The sequence below is a fragment of the Pinus tabuliformis genome, chromosome 2_1, assembly GCF_031772625.1.
Source record: "Pinus tabuliformis cultivar Carrire ecotype Pingquan chromosome 2_1, CPIR1, whole genome shotgun sequence".
In the NCBI taxonomy this organism is placed as follows: Eukaryota; Viridiplantae; Streptophyta; class Pinopsida; order Pinales; family Pinaceae; genus Pinus; species Pinus tabuliformis.
Window position 1 is genome coordinate 878,130,127 of NC_142299.1, and position 19,232 is coordinate 878,149,358.

Here is a 19,232-nt window from a genome sequence, read left to right on the forward strand (position 1 = left end):
CATCCCATCCCAATTATTTATTATGTAAAACTACAATATCAAACATTATAAATGCATCATTTTGGTTAATCAACCTAGTTTTTATTAATCAACATTCTATATGATTTTATTGATATAACTCATTATATTAGTCAAAATCATAGAAGGTTTATAATATCAATTAATATCATAAATCATTTTGATTAACGAATTTTACATCTTCTAATTGTTATTATCGATAATGTTGGTTGATATTCTCTTAACCAATGTTTTCTATTATAAATCAATTGATACGTTATATGAAATTTTGATCATTGATTTCTAAATTATTGATTGTTATGTGTAATTTTTATTGGTCAAGATCATTTTGACATTGAACAACATAAGACATGGTGGTAAATTGATTGTTGTATACATTAAATGATATATTGATCTATGTGTAGTCCTATGTGGATTGTGATCATTGTTGAGTCATCTTTAAATACTACACCTTTTTTTGCACCATAAGCAAATGATATGGATGCAGCAAATTATACAAAATCAAACTCATGTTGATCATAAGATTGTAGAGAATACAATTTCAATGTTGGTCCCACGTATCAACCAATATCATTCAAATGCCAATATACGATAGATGTGGCTCATGTAAAATTTGCATTTGAGTTGTTTGAGGTTAATTATCATGCAATTTATGTCGACTGATGTAGAATTTTCATTTTAGTTTTTAGGGTTCGATATCATGCATATTTTATGTAGATCAACATAATTTCAATGGGATTAAGGCGACAATCATATCTCCTTTTTTTTTAATACAATTCTAGGTAAGCTTGCGCACACTTAACTAATGATCAAGGTGAAATGGCACAATTGAGGCATGCTCTCATAGAAAGGACACTAGATAAATTGATAAAGACGAAAAATTATGTGTGGTAGAAAGGACATTGAAAGACAAGTAATATAACAAGTCTAAGAGAATTGTTAGTCCTTGAGAAGAAAATGAAGGCAGTAAAAGAAGAGGGCACATAAACACAACTCATGATAAATAAGAAGGATCATAAAATGCAAAGGACATTGACATGTCTTGGCTAAATGAGGATCATGACCAAGTGCAAGTATTGGCCAGTATATTAGAAGAAGGATGTGAGTTCAAGATAAATAAGCTAGAAGACGTAGCAAAAAAAATAGTAGGACAAGACCTTGGGATAAAAGATGTGCTAGCAGAAATTTATTCCCTAGAAGAAGAGAAATATGCAATCATGCTACCATCACAATGAAAAAATGTACATAGTGAATAATGCAAGTTGCTTGTTTTTCCATAGACATACTTGTTAGTTAGTATAAATTTATTCCCTACAAGAAGAGAAAGACACAATCATGGTACCATTACAATGAAAAAATGTACATAGTGAATAATACAAGTTGCTAGGTTTTCCATAGACATACAATCATGGTACCATTACAATGAAAAAATGTACATAGTGAATAATACAAGTTGCTAGGTTTTCCATAGACATACTTGTTTGATAACATTTTTGTAGGGGCACATTTTGTACACAATAAAAATATAGGGAGGTCGAGAGGCTTGCGCAAATGTAAGGGTCAAACAAACATTGTAGTTGTTTTATGTAATGAAACTTTGTAGATAAAAGACAAAGATATACGCTTAACTTTAGAATAAACACTTAAATTTCGAAATACCAAAATATCTCCACATAATAGACAACATAATAATATAGAAAACACCTAAGGTAGGGTAAAACAATCAAATACCTCTCATGGAAGGAATTTCTCTACAAGTCATGCTCGTACAATATAGCATCCAACATATCTTAATACAATAACACTCGTGTATTTATGCTTTCCTATAAGTATTCCTAGCAGTTTATGGCAACTACTTCTGAATATTACATTCATTTCATTTAACTACCAAGTAGTTCTATTCTATTATTATTGACACATTACATTGTTCTCTCCCTTGTGTAACTCTCTAGAAATCCCATATTATCCTCTATACATACATTACATTCCATCCCCCTTTGCCTATTTCATCTTCGAAACATGAGTGGAAGTCATATAATATGATATACTAAGCAATGCAGTGAATTGGTATCAAGCATGCACATTCATTCATCCTAGTGAAATGTGGACATGGTATCCAATTGCTTCCTTTCCACGTTGATCTTGATTTTTGTTGTTGCTTTGGTTCTATGTTTTCATTACGCTACTATGCTATCTCCATGCACTGCTTGTAGTTCTCAATGCAATTTTATATTATGTGGCTTTTTGGTTCCATGTTGGTCCAAAGTATGTTTTATTGATGCTCATGAACTTTCCTTGATGACTATTGTTTCTCATGGTAGTGTGGTTGGTGATATGGAACAATGTTAGCTATTGGTTCTTTGGTCTTTGACTTTTCGACATGTGGTTCCTTTGATTTATGTATCTCCTTAGATTCTTCTTTCATTTTATGCCCTTCATGGGGATTTTCTTCATGTGCATCTATAGGCTTTTCTTTTGATTCAACCTCAAACTCTTCATTTGATGTGTGTGTAAGTACTGCAATTACTTTTCCTATAAGGACTTCTTCATGGACTTCTTCAAGTGCCACTTTGGGCCCCTCTTGTTTAGTAAGAGAAATATCTTGTGATGTAATTTTATTTTTTATGTATCAAAGCTTCATAAACTTATTTTGCACATTAATATTAATTGTGCCAATTGAGCCCATCCAACAATATCAAAGAATCATATCCACATCATCTAAATCTATATCAAGAAAATGAAATGTAACACACACACACACGCGTGCGCACGCGCACACACACACACACACATCTTCATGTCATCCATATCTATGTTATGAATACCTGAATTCAAAACATATTTATCCATAATAATCATCAAATATTTAAAATTTTAAATATTCTCACCCTCAACTTATGTGCTTTGGATATGATTTGTTGAGACTTATAATATTTTAATCAAGCCAACATTGATGCAATTATGCTTGCTACTAAGGTTTATATAAATAATTGCTTTTTCTTGCTAAAAACTTCCATGAACATGTAATAGAAAGTTTGTGCATGAAAACAAACCTTTGCTGTTCTCTTTATTATTATTCACAACATGAGGCCACCCATCTAAAAATACTTGTTCATAGGCATCATATGAAAGTGCAATCATCTTATCTTGGATAAGCAACTTTCAGGATATGACAACCTCTTTTGTTAAACTAGTGCATACCTCAATTCTCCAATGATTTGGAAATAATGAATTTTTGTACCCATGCATTCTTCAATATTGGGACCATTGGATTTTCTTGTTAAAAATCTTTGAAAATATAACTAGGGTTTGCAAGGAATAACTTACTTTTCATTGGAGCTCCTTTGTGTGCTAGGGTTTTTATACAACATATTTGAAATGATCATAATTCCCTCAATATTGATAGAAATATCTATTATGATCATATTTATGAAATTGTATGGTTATTTCACATATGTGAGAACTAGTTTGATGGGAATTTAAGCACTTTATCAAAAGAATATTTTCTTTGCAATCTAAATAGTTGTCATTGAAAGACACTAAAATAATTGGTTTTAAATTTGAATGATATATTCACTTTTTAGCTTTTGATTTGGATGAATCTTGTTTTGAGCTTGGGTATTTTTCAAGAACTCAAATCTACAACTAGTTTCTTTTTATTATGAAGAGAAAGTTAAAAAATGGTTTCGAATATCATCCTCCTCTTTTTCCATTTGTAAAGTTTAAAAATAAAAATAAAAATGTTTTCACTTTTTTCCTAAGAAAGAGATCTAATACCATTTATAGTGAACCTTTTAGATAAATGATAAAAATAACCCCTTAACTTTAGAAATACCAAAATACCTCCAAATAATAGACACCACAAGAATATAAAGAAGACCTTTAAGGTATGGTAACATCATCAAATGCTCCTTATGTAAATTATTGATTCACAAGACATGCTTGTACAATACAACATCCAACATCTTTCAATACAATGATACTTGTGTATTTATATTTTTTGATGAATATTCGTAAGGTTCTATGCCAACTACCCTTTAATATTATATTCATTTCCTTTAACTACTTAGTGGGTTTGTTTTTTGATCATCACATTATATTCATTATCTCCTTCCGGTACCCCCTAGGTACCTTGTATTATCCTCTTTAAGTACATTACATTTTACACCTTGATAAAAAATGACCTTATGAAATTAGTTGACATTCATTTTAAGGAAAATTAGGGGGTGTCCTCATGTACTAATAATCAAATTGTCTTTTTTCTTAGTTACATAAACTCTCTCTCTCTCTCTCTCTCTCTCTCTCTCTCTCTCTCTCTCTCTCTCATACACACACACACACGCACGCACACACACACACGAGTGTCATGTGTAAAATGCAAGGGTTGGTTATCATTATTATTACTTTGCAGATTGATTTTTCTCACTTATGGACATAGTCTTTAGGATAAATTCAATTCAACATTTTAATTATGGTTTAGATAGATTTATGAGCCAATATTTTGTACTGTTTTTAACATGAATAATATTTTTTCATGGATAATGGATCTCATTTCAATACTTGGGTTCTCACTTATATCAATGCATTTTACTATAAAAATGATTATGTATTTTCTTTTTTGGTTAATAAATAGGATCTAGATTGGATCATTATCTTGTTTTTCATTTATCTTAATGGCTTCATATGGAAAATTGGAGGAATAAACTTGCAGGGTCATTTTTATCGATGGGTATCAATTTGGAGAATTGGGGTGTAAAACCTTTTGGAACCATTTTGAGGCATTAAATGACATTTTTTGCGGTCAAAACTATCACTTAAGCACTAGACCTTGTGATGTTGTTCTTTACTCAACGACCTTTCTAACAGTGCAAGAATCACATAAATTAGAGTTTGTATGCAAAAGTTATTCGTCTTGGAAGTTGAACCAACATGTTTAAATATCACGGTATGGGTGGATGCCATGTCAACCTCCTTTACTCATGCATGAGGGGCTAGAAATGCGGGGACTATGAAGAAGAATCTAGAAGGGTCAAAACTGTAACTTTAGTTGAGAGTTGAAGGAGTCAAACTTGACCTATGGTTGGCTATTGACCTATGTTAAAATCAAACCACTAGGAGGAGTAGGGGTTCCATTCTATTGGATTGTAACTTATTCCATAATACAGAAAATCAACTGAAATTTGGAGTTAGAGAGCACTACATAGAGGGTTAGTGTTATCTATCAACCTAGTAGGCCACAAGTTTTGGGTAACTTCGTAGAGAATGCCTTCTCCTTTGTACTTGCATTATTTCCACACTAGAAAAGAGAGTAGAGGAGTCACACCTTCCAACTGGCTTTTCCCCTATAAGGGTTTCCTAGAGCAAAATATTTGAGTTTGTTGTAGATAGTGTGTGATTGTATTTGTTGTTCTCTATTTTCAACATTTTATGTATTTCACAAATAAATAGAAAAATAAGTAATTAAAATTTTTAAATCTAAAGTAATTTAACCTTCATAGTATATATTTCAATTTATTTTATCAGATATGTTGTGACAAACTATCCAATGGAATATCTATAACAACTTATAAATCAAAGTACATTGCTAATTAAAATAATAATTAATTTTTAATTGTTCATTTGTTGTATAGAGAAAATTTATAAACATTCTTATAACATTTACATGGGTCTTAAGTTAGTGAATTTCTTTGTTTTTCATAGTAGTTCGTGATGTCTAATTGATTATTGTATGTGTCAAGAACAAATTCTTGTCCTATTGGCTTATATACATATCCCTTAAAATACTTATGTTAATATTCAATTATTGACCACCTTTGAGTTCTTTTTCAGCGGGCCTCCCTTTTTTTGTATTCTCTCTACGTATTATGCCTATTCTCATTTTTTTCCAAGAAAAACTTTATGGGCAAACTTTGAAGCACTTCTTTGTTTTCATGGATAGTAACCAGTGAAAACCTCTTAACGTTAATTGTAATACCTAGTTGAACATATAAATTGACTAAGACATGCAATATCGGTCACTTAAGAGTGCTTAGGCTTAAAGCCAATATATTCTCTATACATATTATGCCTATTCTCATTTTTTTCCAAGAAAAACACTATGGGCAAACTTTGAAGCACTTCTTTGTTTTCATGAATAGTAACTAGTGAAAACCTCTTAACTTAAGAGTGCTTAGGCTTAAAGCCAATATATTCTCTATACATATTATGCCTATTCTCATTTTTTTCCAAGAAAAACACTATGGGCAAACTTTGAAGCACTTCTTTGTTTTCATGAATAGTAACTAGTGAAAACCTCTTAACGTTAGTTATAATACCTAGTTGAACATATAAATTGAGTAAGGCATGCAATAGCGGTCACTTAAGAGTGTTTAGGCTAAAAGCCAATACAACAATACTCTTCAAAGAATCAAAGCTCAACATATCAGTATTGAGGATTTGAACCTAGATAAATAAGATAACAATCATTTTACTCAACCACTTAAGATAACCCCAATTAACAAACTAACACTTAAAATCATAAGCCTTTCATCCATAGTAAATTCTTCTATAATAAATATTAAATTCTCATTAAATAATTAAATAATCCAAACATGAAAAGTTAAATAATAAGTTAAAATTATAAACCTAAATTAAATGTGACTTAATGTATAATCCAACTAAACCCATGGTCACTTTTGTTTTTTGAATCTCATTATCAAACCATCTTTACAAGCTCACTCAAAATTCTACTTGCTGACGTCCTTCCCAAATACTAGTACATAGGTTAGGTTTCATATGTGTCGTTGTCGTCACCTTTGGTTTCATATTCAATGCGTCTCCCGCCCTTTTGAGGGATGTGACATCTCACTTTTGAGTTCAATAATTAATATTCATCTCGGCTTTTTATTTTCTCCAACAAACCCATAAGCCACCCTCAAATTATAGGATCACATTTTAATACCCGTTCATTTTTATTCAAAGTGGTGTGGCCCTTAAAGTTTACCTGTCACACGTGTATTCTTGGGAAGCACACTATTTATAAGTGTCATGATATTTTTGCTTTTACTTGAGCTTATTGCATTGAGAGAGGCTGGTGGTGATATGTTTGACTATTAGTTTGTTAGATATTATTTTTGGGATTTAATTGTGTTAAGAAAATTGTTTATTCATTTTTTGGATTTAATTGCGTTAAGAAAATTATTTATTTATGACTAGTTTTATAAGAGGTAGTTTTTCAGAGTGAAAATCAACATATTTTATATTAAAGAAATATAAGAGAAGCAGATATATATGGGCGGATAACCAGGCGGATGCCATCGGTTCAATACATTCCAGAGAAATTGGCAGGCCACGGAGTGGCAGAGGAGCCAAATTAAAAGCAAAAGAGAGAACCATGTCGATACACATGCTGAAAATCCAAAGATTAGCACTAATTTCCCATGATTTTTAAATAATCTACTTAGCACTTATTGCATTGGGATTTGAGATTGAATTTGTAAATTGCCATTATATTCATGAGTTTGATACAATTATCTATAAACCATGTTAAAGTTTTGATCTCGAATAAATGCTCTATATTTTAAGTCAGCAATTTTGTGAGTTAAGGCTGTTGAAATTATTAACAAAGTTTTTAATTTAAATAAAAAAAATGAATTTCTATTTTAATAGTATGGTCATAAATTAAAAAAAAAAGAATTTCTATCTTAATATTATGGTCATAAATTTGTTAGAGCACTTGTTTTCTTAAATTTATAAATAAGTGAGATGTTATCTATGGATTTATTTATTTATTTTTATATGTTGTTTCCACTAAAATATTTTTTTAATAAACATAATTGGATATAATTATTGGATTATAAATATATTGCTTTTATTTTTTTAAATATAGATTTATCTTATGGGATTTTCTAATAAATTTATATTGAAAAGTAGGTATTATAGTTGAATTTAATTATTAACTATAAACAAATATGTTTATAGTGATAAATTTGTATGTAATAAATATTTAATGTTTTCTTATTTAAAAGTACATGCTCCCAAGGTTGGAATTCAAACACAAATCCATTAATAAAAATAAGACGATTTTCACAATTTCATGAAACACATTTGACATTCTAACTTGTTTTTGTAAAAAGTATACACATTTTTTTACTATTTTGTTTTTTTTTTTATAGTAAAATTGTTAAATGATGGAGAATTAAATTCTCAAATTCCAACCTTATGTCTCTTAATTTTAGAAGTGGAAAAATAACTAACTCTCTGCATAGAAGGAATCCATATCAAAACACAATTGGTGGCACCAAAAGAGGCTTCAATTCATTCGAGTTTATAATCTCTCTTAATGATGTAGTCACATTCTTTGAGTGGTTTCTATAGATACCAATACATTTATGAGTTTAGAGTAAATTTATCTGTTTTTTACTTGGCTTTTCTTTTGGAAAGGGAGATAAGAGGTGTGATTAAGAGAATTTAAAGTAAGAAAGGGAATGAGTAGTAAATCTATTTGATATTAAAAAAACATTGGTGTTGGATTATCTAGTAATATTTGATTATATCAAAATTGATATATAAAATATAATAAAAAGACATTTTTTTAAGTATAAAATATTTTAAATGAAAAGTCATTGCAAGGTTTTTCTAAATATTCAATGTATATAGACAAATAACAAAGTAATCAAATAATATCCATAATTTAAGTAATATTTAGATATTTACAAATTAAAGAAAAAATAACTAAATAATATCCATAATTGATAATTATGTTCTACTTTGGAAAAAACAAAAGATTTTTTTCCTTAAAAATTAAAATTATGAAGTAAATCAAGTAAGTGTGTGCTTCTCTAGTAAAGCTTTGAGATATAGATAAGAGATTAAAAATTAATTTTTAAAATTTTAATTATTTTTATTTTAATTTGCTAAATAATTGTTTACTGAGTGTACACTAGGTAGTGATGAGATGCACTATTAAGACATACTGTGTGTTAAGGTTTAAGGTCTAAAACCTTGTGGGCAAAAGTCCAACCATATTAAGAATTGGTATAATTTTAAAATAATTTTTATAACTTAATTACCCTTAAGTCATAACTTCTTAATCTTAAACTAATCACATAGATCTCATACAAATTAACTAAAAAATATGATTTTAAAATTTAAATCTTAAACCATATAAAAAAAATCTATATCTAAATCAGACAACTACACAATACACAATATGTATCATAACGAAAAAAATCTAAACAAACAATTCAACATAATATATAAAATCAATAACATTATCCCAAACAAATCCACTTTTCTTCTTATTCTATGGAGGGTCATATTTACCTTAGACAAAACCAAATTTGTTAAACATATTTTTAATAAAAATTAATAAATCATTTTAAAAATATAAAAATACAAATAAAATGTCTAAAAAAATATATTTTATATTTAAATTTTTGTTTTATATACCGATAATATATCTATATATTTATTTTATATACACACTCATACCATATGCACCCGAAAGATATTTATTTTATACACACTCATGCAATATGCACCCGAAAGATATAGGAAAAATCCAAACAAATGGAGTAAAGATAACTTGCTAAGGTCAAGGCATCAATCCCTAAATTAATTGGCAAATGCCTTACGATGTAGACATCTATTATTCAAGTTACCTTAATGAACTGATTTTTTTAATTTTTAATTTTGAAGTTTCACTTTAAATTGAATTATGAAAACATTATTAGTAAGGATTTTTCATTTACACTTTAAGTTAGCAATTTTGTGAGTTAAAAGGTGAAATTTTTAACAAAATTTTTAATTTAAATAATTTTTTTTTTAATAAATATTATGGTTATAAGTTTTTAGAGTAATTATTTTCTTAAATTTATGAATAAGTGAGATGTTATTTATGATTTTTTTAATATATATTTATGTTTTTTAGAATCTGAACTCGGATATTCCACAGTTTTCATCTTTGCTTTCCAAGTTCTGATGATTAGTCTTGGTCTAGGCTCGAAACGTCAACAAAGCAAAGATAAAAACTGTGGAATATCCGAATTCAGATTCTGAAAAACCTAACCACATAAATCTACAATCCATTATGTATTTATGTTGTTTCAAACAAAATATTTTTTTAATAAATATAGTTGTATATGATTATTGGATTATAAACATATTATTTTTACTTTATTTTAAATATACATTTATCTTATGGAATTTTCTAATAAATTTTTATTGAAAAATAGGTATCACAATTGAACATAATTATTAATTATATTGTTTCTAGTGATAAATTTGTATTTAATAAATATTTATTGTTTTATTACCTAAAAGTACATACTCTCAAGGTTGGAATTTGAACACAAATCCACTCATAAAGATAAGATGGTTCTCACAATTTCATGAAACATATTTATATTCTAACTTGTTTTTATAGAGTGTTTGATATTCTAATTTCTTTTTGTAATGAGTGTACACAATTTTTTTTTTACCTTTTTTTTTAATAGTAAAATTGTTAAATAATAGAGAATCAAACTCTCAAATTCTAACCTTATGTCTTTTAATTTTAAAAGTGGAAAAATAACTAACTCTCTACATAGAAAGAATCCATATCAAAACACAATTGGTGACACCAAAAGGGACTTCACTACATTTGAATTTATAATCTCTCTTAATGATGTAGACACATTCTTTGAATGGTTTATATAGATATCAACTTCTCTCTGGAAAGGGAGATAAGATGCGCTATTAAGATAATTTAAAGTAAGATAGGGAACGAATAATAAATTTATTTGACTTCAATAAATAAAAAGCATTAGTGTTGGATTTTCTAGTGATATTTAATTACTTTATCAAAATTGATATATAAAATGTAATTAAAAAACAAAAAAGATCCGAGCACAGTTTGATCCCAGATCGAGCAGAGCTCCCGCAGATCTTGACATGCAAAAGGAAAAACGAACAAAATCAGGGCCAGATCTGGAAGTATGCTTACAGCTAGAGCAGGTAAAAACTCTATGTTTTCAGATTCTGATTAAACCCCCACAGGGGAAAACTCGTTTAGTATGGGTCCATGCAGGAAGTACCTCTTTGCAGCTAAAACAACAAATATGGGCAGTAATGGGTTATCCAGTTCAGATCCAACACCTGGTCAGTGGTAGGCGATCTCTCCAGGACTGTAGATCGATGGAAAGCTATGAGATTGGGCCAGGATCAGTCATTACTTTAAACTTCAGATTGAGAGGAGGGGCTCCACCTCAGGGACAGCAAAGCGAAGACAAAGGAAAAAAAACTGCACCCCAGCACCAACCTAAGGGAGGTCTATCCTACAAAAACATATTACAGGGCAGCAGAGGCTCAGGGTCCTCTCCAGAACAAGGCAGTCACATACCCAGGCCATACATAGTAGATCAGGCAGAGCAAACCCCAGCCTTAAACCTAGACTCTTCAGGGATTGACGATTTCGTTAAGTCCTATGAAACGCAAGCTCTCATTTGCCGTTTCAACAGTTTTTGGCCTAAACCCATGGATCTATTCCATTGGATCTTCACCAGCTGGACCATGGAATGTGATATTCATCTATGTTCAAAGGGGTTTTTCATAGTAAGATTTACATCCAAGGAAGTCAGAGACACAGTCATCAGTGCTGGGCCATGGTTTTGGGGAACATCGGGGTTGTTTATGACCCCATGGTTCCCAGATTTTGATCCAAACAAAATGACTGTAACCAAAATGCCGGTATGGGTTAGACTATACAACCTTCCACTGCACTTTTGGAATGAACGAGTTTTGGAAGGCATTGGGAATAGCATAGTGAAATATATCAAAACAGATCTGGAAAGGATTGATGAAAGGATCTACACTTTCGCACGTATTTGTGTGGAAGTAGATTTAAGTAAAGGGCGGCCGGACAATATAAGGCTGATCTACAAACAACAAAACTGGCTGCAAGTACTAGATTATGAAAACACCGCTTTCAGATGTAGGCTCTGTAGGAAGACAGGACACTTACAAAGCTCATGTCCAAAAGCCAAGAAAGTAAACAGTAAAAAGAAGCAGAAAGGGAAGCAGAGGAAAGGATGGCAATTTTCACCCCCAGATTCAGAGGAGGAATCAGAAGCAGAGGAGGAAGAGATCCCTGCAGAGAAGACCGAGATATCTCAAGAAATGGAGAATCAGAAAGGAACCACATCAGACAACAAGGCAGAGATGACAAGCGTGGATCCTAGTGTGGGTGGCATCAAACGCCACCACCACTCCGACACTTCAGATTCAGACAAAGAAACTGGCCCACAGAATGCAGAAACACAGTTAGTCATTGCTTCGATCGAGCCCGCTCAAGGAGAGTGGCGTAAGGTCGAAAAGAAAAAGGGGAGAAAAACTTGAAGCATGAGTCTTACTCACAGCCGGAATTCAGTTTTTTGCCTCTTTCCTCCTCTCTCCTCTCTCTTTCTTTCTTACTCTTTTTGCACGTTAGTCTTCTAACGCTGCGTGGGGTGCGAAAAGCACTCGAGCCCTTGTGGCAGCTTTCAGAATGCTTCATTGCATATGCTAGTGTAACTTTTCATTATCTTTTTAATAAAAAGTTACCGTTTTTTCCTTTGGAAAAAAAAAAAAAAAACAAAAAAGAAATTTAAAAGTATAAAATGTCTTAAATTAAAGATCACCAGTGTTGGATTTTCTAGTGATATTTAATTATTTTATCAAAATTGATATATAAAATGTAATTAAAAAACATAAAAAATTAAAAATATAAAATTTCTTAAATTAAAGGTTATTGAAGGGCTTTCATAAATATTCTTTAAGCAATAACTTGTATATTTAATGTATATAGACTAATACAAAAGTAATCAAATAAAATCCATAATTTAAGTAATGTTTGGATATTTACAAATTATAGAAAAAAATAACTAAATAATATCCATAATTGATAATTATGTTTCACTTTAGAAAAATTGGAAGGACAATTTTCTTAAAAATTATGAAGTAAATCAAGCTAGAATGTGCTTCTCCTTCTGAGATATAGATAAGAGATCAAAAGTTGGCTATCCAACACTGGGAATGGTTTATTGCTGGATTGTTGCCCCAATTTTCTTAAAAATTATGAAGTAAATCAAGCTAAGTGTGTGCTTCTCAAATAAAGCATTGAGATATAGATAAGATATTAAAAGTTTGTTTCTAATTTTAATTATTTTTATTTCTGTCAGCTAAATAATTGATTACTAAATGTACACTTTTTTTTTAATTGTTTACTGGGTATATACTTGATAGTGATGAAATGCACTATTAAAGCATTCCTTATATTAAGATTTCAGGTTTAAAACCTTGTGAGCAGAAGTCTAACCCTATTAAAAATTAATATAATATTTAAATAATTTTTATAACTTAAATAATTAGTATAATATTTAAGTGTAAATTATAACTTCTTGATCTTAAATTAATCCCATAAATTATAAACCAACTAAAAAATTATTGAAATTTCAATCTTAAACTATTTAAAAAAATCTATATCTAAATCACACATCCACACAAATATATATATATATATATATATATATAATCATTGACATTATCCCAAACCAATCCACTTTTCTTCTTATTCTACGAATGGTCATATTTACCCTGGATAAAAACAAATTTGTTAAATATATTTTACTATAAATTAATAAACCATTTTAAAAATATAAAAATACAAATAAAATGTTTAAAGAAAGGATATATTCTATATCCAAATTTTTGTTTTATATACACATAATATATCAATATATTTTTATATATATACACAGTCACACGATATGCACCGCGGAAAAATCCAAACAAACGGAGTAACGATAACCTGCGAAGGCCAAGGCATCAATCCGGGCAGATCCACTTTCTTCTTGTTTTCTGAGAGGTCACGTTCACCGTTAAAAGGACTGGTTCGTTGCACTTATTTTAGGAAAACTGATAAATCATTTTACGTCTTACCAGTATGAATGAGACGCTTATCTACTGAACATCATGCTTGTACCAAAATCAGGCAGAGCGAGCTTAGCCATCGACACATAATTACGCGCTGTCCATCGCAGCAGAGAACCTGGAAGATGTAATGGACCACCGCTGGGTTCAGGGGTCAGTGTGTCAGTGGAGTCATACGCTACAGGAACCCATTACCGATACACCGATACCAAGGTCAGAGCCCAACAGTTCCTCGTTTGCTTTTTGCATCTGACGGGAGAAGCCGTGATGCCATTTCTGATAATGGATTGAGCCCAACTGCTCCGATGTCCTGTCCGAGCAGAATTCAGTCGCCTTCATTGTACAGGGATTGCATACCGACACTTGGACAAAATCTTGCAAAGATTCCTGAAATTGGGGAGGAAAGCGTCCATACATGATACATCCATGGCTTCATTTGCCAGAATGTCCTACAGACTTTTTCATCTCAGATCTGCAACTGAGTTGCAGGCCAATTGTTCTGATCAAAAGGGGAATCATCAAAAGTTTGAACAGAGAGCCTGCAGGCTAAATGTTCGACAAAATGGCTGAACCAACTAGTGCAATTTTTCCCCAAAATCTCTTCACCACACTCTGCGTCTGATGCGTTTCTTGGTAACTTCATTTATTTATCTTTGGTGTTGTCAAAAACCTAATGCGTTTCTTTGTAAGTTTCTTCATCCATCTATCTATGGTGTAAGCATAAGAATTTTGTTGAAGCTCATTGCTACTCTTCCTTAATTGCTAAAGTCGATATATATGTATATGAGGCTAAAAAATTATCTGTAATAATGAAAAGGTTTTGGGTTAGTTGTATTTTGAATTCACATTTCGAATTAATATTTTTTTGTTTGTCAAGTTGTTTGTGATTTTCTAGGTTTGACTTATGGTTTGAGGAGCCGCAATCCAGAAGCATTTAGCCGGGGATCGCACCCAGTTTGGGTCACACTAGCCCTAGCTGATTGGATTTTTTAGCATGTCTCTTCCCCCTAACACGGGGTAGGTTTGATCCTGGGTTACCTTGCTGACGAGGTTCATCCTCAACCTCAACCGGTTGTGCTAGTGGGACTTGACCACATTTTGAATTATTGTTGACATCATAGATAACATAAATAATATGTTACATAGTATTATATTATAATTTTTGTGAAAGTTTTGGGTTTAAATCTTCAAGTTGACAAAAAGTATATTCTCTTATTTTGATGTTAATATAGTGGGTCATTTATAAAGTACATGTTGTGATAAATTGCACTTGTACATTATAAATATTGTCAGAAAATTTTGAAGTGTAAGTCTTCAAGTTGATGGAAAGTATGTTCTCTTATTTTTGTATTAATACAGTAGGAGATGTATAAAGTACATAATGTATTAAATTGCAGTACTACATTACAAATTTTGTTAGAAAGTTTTGTGGTGTAAGCTTTTAAGTTGGAAATTATGTTTTCTTTTGTGTTGATATGAATATAGTGGGTAGTTTTGATCATGTTTTGATATCATGTCTTTAGGATTTTTTTTAGTTAGCCATTTTTATCTATGTGATATTCATAATAATGGTAAGTCTTACTATTATGGTGACATATTTTTATGTTGAGATTTTGTTTTGTATTTTTATTTTTTATGTTGGAATAATGTTTCATGATAATGTTTTTCTTCATCTACATAACAATTGTGAGATGAACGTCATTTATAAAGTGTTATTTACATCAAAGGTTTTGCCCATTCCAAAGTTGGATTTGGAGTGCAAGTCTCTAAGATGTTATGCATTCTATAGTTTCATATGCAAAAATTCCAAGCTTAGATGATTAATGTTCTTATGATCTCAATTAAATGAGTAAAATTGATAAGTTTAATTAATGTTGAAAATAAATTTTAGACCACATCATCCATCACACAATAGCTGAAAATTAAATAGTAGAAGCATAAAATTAGTTTCATATACACACAAGTAATTACTCCTTCAAAATCGACTTTTCATTCCTTCAAAAAACTCACACAGACACCTTCACAAGTTGCCAAAACTAAGTTGAATGGTCAGGGAAATCACTTTGAATTCAGTGGAACAACTTGTTTGAGAAGTGTGGCCAATTGTATGAGTGTATAACCTATTGTATACATTGTACAATTGATTGCATGGAATGCGCAACCTATCTATACAAATTGCACAAATGCTTGTACAACTATATAGATGTGTTTGTATGGTCCTGCACAGATGACTTTATTTAATTATTTCATGTGACTCTATGGAACTATACAAAACCTTGTACAACCTCTACCTATTGCTTGAATTTGTCCCTACCTGAATTCTCTCTCTCTCTCTACTTGCTCAACTGTTCAAGTGTGTTTAAACTCTCTATCTAGAACCATCTTTATATTTTTAGTTAAAGCTGAATCCCTAATCTATTTTTGAGTTTACTTCTAGTCTTAGTCATGCACACATGAGATATAAATTTTTAGACTTAACAACTAATTAAGACTTTCACTTGTTTTACTAAAATGAATTAAAAAATTGAATGACCTTTTAAAGACAATTGTTTTTATAAAATATACATACCTTTTGAAAATATTTCAAACTACTTATCATACATTCACATGTGCAGAAGTTTCTATTTGAGCTATAATTCTCTACACTCTTGGCAAGTAATAAGTTTTGCACCAATCCAAATATGTCATTGAATTCCTCAAACTTCCCTCTTACCAAGGGCTTGGTTAGAATATTAGCTAATCATTGATTCATGGAAATATGTTAGAGCTTCACTGCTTCCTTCTAAACCTTGTTTCATATGAAGTGATATATGAATTTCATATGCCTAGACCTATTATAAAACATTGTATTCTCAAAAAGTTTGATACAACTTTGGTTATCATAGTAAATGAGTATATGTTCCACCTCCTGATCACACAATCTTGCAAGGAATTTTTGAAGCCCATTACTACGCTTAATCAATGGTAAAAGTGGATATATATATAAAACAATGAAAATGCTTTGAGTGAGTTGCATTTCATCCACATTTTGAATTATTGTTGACATCATGTATAAAATAAATAAATTGTAGTATTATATTATAATTTTTGTGAAAGTTTTGGTGTGTAAGTTTCAAGTTGATAAAAAGTATGTTCTTTTATTTTGATGTTAGTATAGTGGGTGATGTAAAAAGTACATAATGTGTTAAATTGTAGTACTACATTACAAATTTTGTCAGAAAATTTTGGCATGGGATGTAAGCTTTCCAGTTGATGGAAAGAATATTCCCTTATTTTGGTATTAATATAGTGGGTAATGTATAAAGTACATTATGTGTTAAATTGCAACATTACATTACAAACTTTGTTAGATACAAGTTTATGGAAAGAATATTCCCTTATTTTGGTATTAATATAGTGCATAATGTATAAAGTACATTATGTGTTAAATTGCAACACTACATTACAAACTTGGTTAGAAAGTTATATTGTGTAAGTTTTCAAGTTGATGGAAAGTATGTTATGTTTTGTTGGTATTAATATAGTGGGTACATTTGATCATGTTTTCATATCATATCTTTAGGATTCTCTTTAGTTTGTGGTTGTTATCTGTGACATCCATAATAATTGTAAGTCTTATTATTGTGGCGGCATATCTTTATGTTGAAATTTTGTTTTGTATTTATATTTTCTTTAACACACACTAGCACCCCCTTGGGTATTTTTGAGTCTATAGAAGGTGTTACATCAATGTTGACCCAATCTCCAAGTTCCATTATGAAGATGAGGTCACTAAAATCCTCCTTTTTAAATCTCTTAGAAACTCAAAATAAATGCGACCATCACGTTCAACCCGTTGAGTCCATTTTGACGATATAATTCTTATCTCAATCTAACTTATGGATTGGAAGTTATGCCCATTTAAAGATTTGTTCATTAAACCTTGCCACATAAGCAAACACTGCCACGTGGCTAATAGACCAACGTGGGCCCTGCCATGCCAATGCACCTAGCGCCATCGCACCAAGGCAGAAGGACCATTCCAAACTGACACAACAAGACATCAACATTTACGTTATTTGCGTGAGAGTTTATCATCTAGCGCTTTTCCTCAGACGCTAGACGAAAGGAACTAATGGGGACCTTAACATTACTTAACACCATTGTTTGACGTCACCCCTTATGTTACCTCCGATATGGCATGATTCATGGCACCACTTAGTAGCCACGTCATCTAACTCCACATCACTAGTCTCCTTGCTCCTTGCTGACATAAGGGCGATGTCACCCCACCACATGGAATCCTCTAACGATGCCACATCATCCAAAAATGGATGCCTTAGCCATCTAATATGGTCGATTTTACCTACCATGTGTCATGCCACAGAGGTGCCACGTCAGCAGTATTCCATGGCACCAGAACTTTGGCATCCATGTAGCCTTGCTCAACCTATGTGGTGCCTACCACCTTAGCTTGCACTAGGGTTCCCACAGGGTTAAGTCCTTTCATGGAAAACCACACTTTTATGTTATATCTGCTTTTAAAGAAATATAGTGTGGAGTTTTTTCACTTAGCAAACTTTTCGAGCTCCCAGATTCTTGGATCTCTAGATTCACCCTTGTCTCCAAATAAATCCGGATCTAATACCACCTTCGACCCCTTACATATAGTCAACTATGCGAGGTCCACACTGGATGCACTAAACAACTCTGGTTCCATTCAATCTGGCCTTGTACACAAGTTTACCTAATGGGCCCATTAAGGATACCTGCCTTTCTTCATAGAAATCTAGATCCAGGCCATTCTCAAAAGTGCATAAGTAATAAATGGCTAGATGTTCGAATCTTTGGATACACTTGCCAAAATACATCAAACTCCTTCGCAATTTTACGTTTAAAATAAAATTTGGGATGTCACAATTGTTTATCCAAGTGGGGCCTACTCCAGATATTCGCTCGCTGAGAGGGGAAAGGCATGGCGTGACGTGAAAAGGGTCTTGTTTAGATTGTTTAGAAAAGGGGTCTGATATGGTTCAGTCAATTATCAATTATCTTTTCTGTTCTGATTGATGATGATTACAGTCTGTTGATGATATGTAGAAGTGATTTTGGCCCTCATAAATTGTTAATGACTTGATGAATAACTGGTTGATGATGATGCCTTTATGATTCTTATTGACAAATGGAATGATTAGATCTGACAGTGAACAGTTGGCACAGGTTCAGGGGGAGCATATGCTTCTAATAATGCATTTTTGGCATTATAATAGAAGACCTTGGTACATGATGATACTTATACTGCTTGATTC

At 31.3% G+C, this 19,232-nt stretch overlaps 1 long non-coding RNA gene across 1 annotated transcript; it reads left to right on the top strand.

Moving 5' to 3' along the window:
* The first annotated feature begins 13,796 nt into the window (after positions 1-13,796).
* On the top strand, positions 13,797-15,194 carry LOC149203455 (uncharacterized). The gene is made up of 2 exons (XR_016253623.1): positions 13,797-14,629; positions 14,822-15,194. It is a non-coding gene; the product is annotated as an uncharacterized LOC149203455 (long non-coding RNA).
* The last annotated feature ends 4,038 nt before the right edge of the window (positions 15,195-19,232 follow it).